General features: G+C 46.7%; 1 long non-coding RNA gene across 1 annotated transcript; it reads right to left on the minus strand.

Moving 5' to 3' along the window:
- Window positions 1–6,880: 6,880 nt before the first annotated feature.
- LOC117886392 lies at window positions 6,881–9,211 on the minus strand. The gene is made up of 3 exons (XR_004647956.1): window positions 9,088–9,211; window positions 7,991–8,143; window positions 6,881–7,239 (listed from the first exon to the last, which is right to left on the minus strand). It is a non-coding gene; the product is annotated as an uncharacterized LOC117886392 (long non-coding RNA).
- Window positions 9,212–9,428: the final 217 nt, after the last annotated feature.

A 9,428-nucleotide genomic window follows, 5' to 3' on the forward strand; every position in this document is an offset into this window, starting at 1 on the left:
ACATGAGGTGTTCTGTTGTGCCATGAACTCAAAAATCACCATTAGACAGAGTGATATACTGCCCTCCTGGTGACACAATGTGAGAAAAGAAACCCAGGACATGCAGCTCAGTGAGAAGGCTTGTGACTGGTCAGTATTCAAGTAAAAGTGCCAGGTCCTATAAAACAATCATTTAAAGTCTCAGTTATCAAGGCATAGGACATTTCTCGTGATAAGCAGAAAATGACTAGTGCCAGTCAAAATTTTTCAGATGAAAAAATAATTTGAAACAAAAATCCCTCCTCCCCTCTCCCGCCTTTATTTTTGGTAAAGAAACTCTGTGGAAAATGTTCAAGTCCTTCACATTTTTCTTTTTCTTTTTTTCAGTAAAATACTGAAAACCTAAAGTTTTTCAAGTTTTTGAAAAGTGAAAGCCACCAACCTCCTCACCCAATTTATGTTTTTCAGTTGCTTTGGTTAATTTTTTGAAAAAAGAAAAAAATGGAAAACACCAGTCAACATTTTTGAAAACACTGAAAACATGTAATCAATTTCAAAATGTGTTATGGAAAATAGTTCCCGTTTTCTGACCAGCTGTACTAATTGCTAACCCGCAAGGAAGAGTCAACAATTTTTGCATTCTTTCAGTATTAAGCTAAATTTAAGAGAAAACATTTGTAAAATACTCTGCGTGGCATTTTCTTTTTATTATTTGGCTTTGGGGGCCAAATTCTCCCTTAATCCTTTGCTGCACTAGGCACAGGAAAGGGAGGGGTGGAAGTTAGCTTTGAGCCTCTTGCATTCTGACCTACTGCTTATTTGTAACAGCCCTTTATGGACCAGTACCTCACAAGAGAATAGCCAGAGCCGTTTCATGGCTGTCACCGTGCAGCCGTAGCCACTCTGAGCTTCCCAGTGACAGCAGGAATACAACACTGATCCTCCTCTCCATAAACACAGGCCTTTACCGCTTCAGCCTCAGAGACAAATTACTCTTTACCCATGGGTTGGGGAAGAGATGTGAGGCTTGTGAAACAGTTTGTACAGGATGGACCAATCCTGTCCAAAACTTGTTGCTTCATTAAGTTGATTAGAACAGCAAGGGAGGATGGATTAATAAGATTTTATTACCCTTATTAAGTTAACCCAAATAGTTACATAACAGTGGACTTCCCGGATCATATGCCATTGTTTCCTCGGGCACAAAAGTCTGGTACCAAGCTCTGCTCCACCAGGGCAAGTTGAGGCTGGGTGAATGATGCATTCATGATTCATGATTCCCGTGCTCCAAGCGCCAACAATACTGGCGCTAAGGAAGGAGGCGTGTTCAAACTCCCACACAATATCACTTTGGCTACCTGGTCGCATCAGAAACTGCTGTTGGCCCATAGGACTTTAATTGTTAATTCAGAGGTGTTACATGTTGAAGCTTTCTTGACAGCAGCGTTGAAAGTCAAAACATTGAGATAGGGAAACTTCTCTCGTGTCTCCTGCTGAGGGCAGTTAGAGGAGATGAAAGCTGGATTTATGAGCAGCAGTTAACCGCAAATATGGGTGCTTCAGCAATAGTACCGGTGTTTGTGAGACACTGAGCTGGAGAAAGGGAATGAGAAAAGACAAGAATCAGAGATAATTCCCTCATGTTGAATGGACAAGTTAACACAGAGATAGACCTTGGGAGGCCGTGAAGAAAGAGTGGGCTTACCTGTGCAGCTGCACAAAAAGCAAAAGGCTGCTTGGGAATAGCATGCCCACAAGAGATATAGCTTGGCTGGTTTGGAACTAGGAAGAGGCTGGTCTAGACGAGGAAATAACAGTGTTTAGGTGAGAGCTGGTGGTATATGCTTATATGACTAACCACCCCCTGGGCTGACTGCAGGGTCTGAAGCCTGGACCTTCAGTGCTAAAAGCATAAGCTCTATTGTTTGAGCTAATTCCATTACCTGGAGCAATAGCAAGCAACTAGAAGAGGACAAAGACACCCCACACACACACACACTCCCCTGTGTGCATTACCCTTAAAAGGAAGATGGAGATGGAGGGTCCATGGGAAGCTATAAAATCAACCAGCACCCCGTTCCTCATTTGCCAAGCTGAGGTCACCTCTAGACAGGCATGAGTGGGGACTGAATTCCCATGACCAATCCAGTCCTTGGTCTTTTTCTCAAGACTGCCAGCGAGGCCCAGATATGGTGGTTTATTACGTGAGCATCTGTCAGTGGGATGGAGCCCACCATATCATTTCACAGCTGCCACCAGATGATGATGACTTTATGCCGCCACCAGTTTTAGCCACATTTGTTCCAGTGCCCTGTGGGTTAAGGGCTCGTGATCCTACGGCTGGTTTTCGAGCTTTATTATGGCGTTTTTCTTTTGGTTTGTTTCAAGACTGTTGTTCTTGTTCTGGGGAACGAACAAGGAGTTGCTGTCGTATGCAGCCTAATGAGAAATCATCAAGCCTCCGCCAGGGATAAAGAAGGGTTGGATAATTCAAATGATAGCAAAGCAACATTTGTCAGGGAGGCATCAGCAGATTGCACCTGCTTCCAGCAGAGTTCTTTGCAAAGCAAATCGCTGCCTGAGGCAGGATGTCAGCCTCTCCTTGAAGCTATTGTGCCCTTCAGAGCTACCACTTTTTTTGGTTTGTTTGCACCAATAAGAAGCCATAATACAACTAATGTGAGCGAACAGCCCTGTGTAGAAGAAATAACCTTCAAGGCAGATCGCTGTGCTGGTAATTATATATCAGCCAGGTATTTCAAGAAGGGAAGCAGATAAGTGCCTTTTGATTTCGGTGAAGTCAGATGCAGCCTGGGAACAAAGTTGAACGGGGAAAGAGACTTCCTTGGCACTTCCGCCCTTCGTTTATTTTTCAGAAATGTGAAACCTATTCTGCTCTGACAAGTGGCAGCTGAGTCAAGATCAGCTCTTTACAACAACGTCTCGCATTAGCTCCGGTTATTCAGAGTCACAGTAACCCACAGTGGTTGCTCTCCATCTCAGTTCTATTCCTGGAGAAGGTGGATGGAGCAAGCAGAGGAGAAGGAGGTTTTGAGCTGACCCACTAGTTCTGGATAGAGATGCAAAGGAATGGGGTTCAGCTCCTGAGTGAAGGCTCCTCTTTCCTAGACAAGCAGGGTCTGTGGGCACTGCAGAGTCAGGGCATTCAGGTCCAGGAGAAAGCACCTCACCTTGCTCAATAGTGAATCCCTCTGGCTGGTTAAGATGAAGCATTGATGGACTTTGCTCCAGCCCACGTCAGTCAAAAGGGAGGTCGCTGGCTGCACTGTGAGGCCTCCAGGATGTGGGCTCTTCAGCATCCTTATTTCCAAAGGATCTCAAAGTGCTTTAGAAACTGTTGTATTCAGACGGTACAACGCACAAGGAAGACGCCGCTCAGCACTGCAAGCATGGGGGCTCCTTCTCAGAGGGCATGAATCTGAGGTAGTAGTGAACGGCAGCCACTTTGGAGAGAGCAGAGTTTTTGTTGAGAGAGCCAGTGTGTGTGTGTGTGTGTGTGTGTGAGACTGTGTGTTGGGGGACTTTGTGACAGAGTGTGTGTTGGGGAGTGTGAGACTCTGTGTGTGTGTGACAACCTGTACTGGGAGACTGTGGCTTGTGAGGGGCAGTGTATGTGGGTGTGAGAGCCAGTGTGTGTGTGTGTGTGTTAGGGAAGTGACCAGAGACCAAGCAGTGCAGGCAGGCAGGGTCCAGGGAGGGACTCCGTTCTGGGCGGCGGTGGGCCAGGCCACCAGTGACTGACCGCACCGCTCTGGGCTCCCCGGGGCTGGAGCGACAGAGCCAGAGGCTGGAGCCCTCAACCAGCTGACTGAGGAATGAGGGAGGGAGGGGGCCGGGTTGAGGGCGGGGAGAAGCCCGCCGGCCCAGCGCGGGGGAGGGACTGGAGATGAAAGGATTCCAGCCGCGGCTAGCGAGGGGAATGGTGCCCCAAATTTTCAGGTGCCCTACGCAACTGCGTACGCTGCATATGCCTAAGGAAGGCCCTGGCTGGGATGGTCTTGGGCCAGGAGAATACATGTTATAACAGTTCTTTGTGTTGGTGTGCTCAGGATAGAGTTATTCGGTAAAATCGAGGCAGTAGGTGATGAGTTTGTCCTCAGAGGCCTGAAGAGCTGATAAGTACCTGAGTATCAGAGAAAGTATCTGAGTACCAGGAACTCCTGAGTACTAATTACAGCTCTGACATTGAGTCCTTCTGCACCTATGGGGAAATCATAGAACCTTTTTCAGAGTAGCAGCCGTGTTAGTCTGTATCCGCAAAAAGAACAGGAGTACTTGTGGCACCTTAGAGACTAACAAATTTATTAGCGCATAAGCTTTATGCATCTATATGCATCCGAAGAAGTGGGCTGTAGTCCACAAAAGCTTATGCTCTAATAAATTTGTTAGTCTCTAAGGTGCCACAAGTACTCCTGTTCTTTTCATAGAACCTATGTGCCTCAGTCTCCCAATCTGTAAATCAGGGTTAAAGATGCTTGTATACAGAGTCTCCAAAGGGTAGATCCTGTTTGCAAAATTCCAGATATGTTTAGAGTGCTCCCAAGGTGAAAAGTACTGAGAATGATGGTCCTGCAGTTCAAGTGGCCGTGGTACAGCTACCATCCTCAGTTGATAGAAAAGCTAGGACGTCCCCAGACAGCCGCACGGCAATATCATAATTTATCTCCTGGGAAATCGAGAAGCTGTGTTGAATTTGAATGGCCAGTATGGAAAGCTGAATCATACATCCCGATCCCTGGTACACACCGTGACACAACCAGTGGAGGTAGCTGAGCAAATATTTATTTCTGAATGGAATGTAATTCTCAACTCTTTCATTCATAAAATGGAGTTTGTGTGGTGTGCGTGATTGAATCTCATGTGGTTGCCTGAATAATGAAGCAAGCAATGCTTCTTTCAGCCCCACTGACGGTTGTTGTAATTAGCCAGAGGCAGAATAGAAAGAGACATGACATTATCCCCAAGATCTGCCTATGTACTGACCGGGTTGCTGCCTTTCCAATAAGGTGAATGAGATCACAGGTCGGAAACATGAGATAACAGGCATTTCTGAAAAGGGCAACGTGTTCTGTGGTGTGGGAAATCTGTTGATAGGCATTAGTTCAGTACTGCTGTTGCAGCTTGTGATTTTAAAACAAAACCCTTCCATACTAAAGATTAATTAGTGGCTGATACACAGATATGGCACATCATCCCTGTACAAACGCCCCGAGACAGAAGGAAAAAACAGTGTGTTCTAGAAATCTGATGCTATCATTTTAGAGATGAGTCAAAGTAACAGGTGGTCCAAGTTAGGGCATATGCAAGGACATGGACTCCAGTTGATCAAGGCAGAAGCAGCCAAAGCATGGACTGCTGCACCAGAGGAGAGAGGAGAAAACAGGGTCCAGCTGGGGCTACCCCTCCCTCCAGCACCTTCCTCGACTCTGAACTGTCCTGGGGGGACCCCTCACAGGTGGTGTCTCCCCTCCCCCTGCACCATGTGAGCTTGGGAGAAAACACCAGAGGAGCCAGCCAGAGACCCCAGCTAGTAGGAACAGAAACAGCCACCGCAGGGACTTTGGGTCCTTTGGAGAATTTTCTGCGGTGTTGTTGACTGGACTTTCTCTGCTCTGTGCTGGGCTAATTGGCTGCTTGCGTCTACCCTCCCTCACAATCTCTTCACCCCAACCTCACTCCTCTGGCCCTCTTCCCTGCCCCCCTACCTCCTTCCCTTCAATGACCCTTCCCTTTAGCTGATCCCCTCCTTCCCAAACCCACCCAAAACAGAAAAGAATCATGGAACTACCATGACTTTGCTACCATCATCTTGTTCACTCTGCTTGGATGTGATGCCCCATCCCCCATCCTGTGTCTGTCCTGTCTAGTGAGATTAGATGTGCCTCAGGGCAGGGACTGTCATTTTGTTCTGTGTTTGTACAGCTCCTGGCACAATGGGGTCCCGGTCTATGACTGGAGCTCCTAGGCTCTACCATAACACAAATAATAATAATAATAATTAACTAAGTGGTATAGCAAGTGTGAGTACATATGACACTGTTTTACTGGATGGAATGAGAACTTTTCAGCTATGTGTCATCGACTCTATATAGTTAACAATTAATGGCAAATATCCTTTAGCTAGAACTGGAGATGCCAAAGGAACCCAATTACTAATGATCATCACCAAGAGTCAGAAAATGATGGGCTCAGATTCATTATTAACCAGTGCCATTCACCATGAAACACGCATCTTTTATGCAAACTGGTCTATAGCATGTTTCTTACCATTAACCAATATGAGCCAATTCAACCGTCACATCTGTGCAGTAAGAGAGAAATGAATATAGGCAAATCCTGTAAGATGAATTCCTTTTCCCCATTCAAATATTCTAATACTCCAGAGAAACACAAATTCCTATTCAGCAAGAAGTGCCTGGCACGCACAAGTCCACCTATTGAGATTTATAAGAATAATTAGTAATGCATGTTTATTTTGCAAAGACACAGGAAATCTTGCAGGGCTAATCATTTCACTGGGGATAAAGGTTTATGGTCTGCAGCATGATAAGAGCATATATAGAGGTTTATCATATTATTTGTACGGCCTAAGAGAACCAGATTGAATTTGTGTGTGACAACAGACTAAATCCCTCAGTAATTTATTGTACTGACTAGTAAACCTTGCTCAGACCATGCTGACTGAAGCAAAGAAGGCATTAACCAGCTGATCTTACTCTGATATCTGTCATATTATTACCCACAGAAAAAATGGGAGTAATTCAGCCCACTCTACGGGGGCCAGTAATTATTACTATTTTTATTGTGGCAGTAGGCAAAATGAGCTCGGCTGTATACAAACAAATGACACTCCATCCTAAGCTGCTTACACCACAAAGGTGGGCAAGTAGATTTTGTGCCTGGGCTAGTAAATGTTCATGATGGTTTTGCAAGGCTAAGGTATCGGTCAATTATTTAAATACCCAATAAATTAGGCCTCGGCAGCTCAGGAGACCGGTAATAGGATTAAGGTCCCTTTTTTAGGTCACCGGTTCAGATTTGTCCCACATGGGTCGTGACCAAAATCTATTTCCAGCTGGTGGCTGTTTGGTAGCTATCTGAAATGAGTTCATGGGCTTTGTCCATTTTCCAGTGTGCAAGTATGCAAATTACAAAACCACCTTCACAGCTGGAACTGACGGATGCCCTTATTGACAGTCTCTGCAGGGCACGGTAATGCGCTTTCATGCGGTACCTCTTCTGTGGATGAGAAAGCACTGGTTATTTACAATTCCAACAGTGAATCCCAAATAAGCATTCTGGCTAGGTGTATTGTGCGGCTGTTAATCAAGTTGAGAATGAGAAGGCTCTTCATACCAGAGAGGTAAACAGTTTGGCTTGGAGCAGAGCTGGGTGGGAAACTAACATTTTTGCAAAAACGAATTTTGGTTTTGCATTGAAAAGGGAGAATCAGGGCCGGCTTTAGGCCAATTCCACCAATTCCCCCAAATCGGGCCCCGCGCCTAAGAGGGCCCCGCGCCGAGTGGCAGGGCCGCCCAGAGTGGGGGGCAAGTGGCAGAGAATCCCTTCCCTGGCTAGAGGTGCCTTTTTAATTTTTACTCATCCGACGGCGCTCTGTGTCTTTGGCGGCAGGTCCTTCAGTGCCACCGAAGACCCGTAGCGAGTGAAGGACCCGCCACCAAAGACTAGGAGTGCGGCCCAGTGAGTACAAGCCCCATGTGGTTTTTTTATGTTTTTTTTGGTTTTGTTTTTTTAAGTCAACCCTGCCGGGCCCCCGTCGAAACTATTTGAATCGGGCCCCGCACTTCCTAAAGCTGGCCCTGGGGAGAATTTCAGTATTCTGCCCAGCACTAGACCAGAGGGGAGGGGATCTTTGCAGATGTGATTGAGTTTGAGAGCAAGGTGGGTAAGACACCAGTTTCAGCATGCCCTCTCCCTGTATGGACGATCAAAATATTCAGAACTTTAGAAGGGGTGTATTTGTGCTCACCATATGTTGAGCCAGGTGATGTTCTGATTGTAGCAGCAGAGTAAGAACCAGGATGCCGAGGTTCTAGACCTAACTCTCCCATTGTCTTGCTTCGTGAGGTTGGGCAAGTCATTCACCCTTCCACGCCTTACCCCAGGGGTGGCCAAGCTGAGCCTGAGAAGGAGCCAGAATTTACCAATGGACATTGCCAAAAAGCCACAGGAATACATCAGCAGCCCCCCATCAGTTCCCTTCCCAGCGCCTCCCACCCACTGGCAGCCCCACAGATCAGCACCTCCCTCTCCCGCCCCCACCTCCCGATCAGCTGTTTCGTGGCATGCAGGAGGCTCTGGGGGGGAAAAGGGAGGAGCGAGGGCATGGCCGGCTCAAGGGAGGGAATGGGCAGGGCCTGTGGCAAAGTCAGGGGTTGAGCAGTGAGCAGTCCCCGGCACATTGGAAAACTGGCGCCTGTAGCTCCGGAGCCCCGGAGTCGGTGCCTACACAAGGAGCTTGTAGCTCCGGAGCCCCGGAGTCGGTGCCTATACAAGGAGCCGCGTATTAACTTCTGAAAAGCCGCATGTGGCTCCGGCGCCTCAGGTTGGCCACCCCTGCCTTAGCCCATTTGTTAAAACCAGTAAAGCACCCACCTGTGTAAAGCCCTTTGAGATCCAGAGATGAACCAGGCTACACTAAGCTCTAAGTACAGCATTCTAATTTATTAATGGAACTCCAATCAATGTTGACTAGTGAAACGTGTATATCAAATGGAAACTAGGCCCCTAAAACTGCATTTATAACCCTGTTCTTTGTGTCCAAGAGAAACCACCACCTTCTTGATTTTAGTGAAATCCCCAAATGCAGAATGGGAAGCTCACTCCGCACTACTCTTGCCTCTGGAGACTGGTAACCTTGCCCGTTGAGCATGGACTCTTCAGGGGGTTAATTGAATAATTGGCTTCCCTGGTTAATAGAACAAGAAGTAAACACAGGATTAATATTTTGTCCTGGCTGGAACCATCTTCTTTGGGTTCTACATGGATTTAGGGCGAGGAGGCCCTGACTGCGAGTGAATGAAGTTTGGGGATCCTGAAAGAATTAAAATGGATTTTTTAACTTACACGATTTCTTCTTCACTTTGGTTCATAATCCTGCTCCTGATCATTTAACACTTCTGCGAAAGAATAAACCCCCCAACTTTGCAACATGATGCAATGCCTCAGCATTTGTTGCACCATGTATGGAGAGTGTTTCTAAAGAGGATGTGGATGCGGTTTGTGGCTCTTCTCTGCTGAAGTGCTGACACCTGGTGGGCTATGAAGGCCAGGACAGCTTGTCAGGTCTCACCACATTCCAAGTCTTGATTGCATCAGCCTAAGAACCTGACTAATAAGGACTGCAGAACTGGAATTAATTTGCAAACTAGATACCATCAGATTAGGCCTCAATAAAGATTGGGAGT

Source organism: Trachemys scripta, chromosome 13 (assembly GCF_013100865.1).
Source record: "Trachemys scripta elegans isolate TJP31775 chromosome 13, CAS_Tse_1.0, whole genome shotgun sequence".
NCBI lineage: Eukaryota > Metazoa > Chordata > Testudines > Emydidae > Trachemys > Trachemys scripta.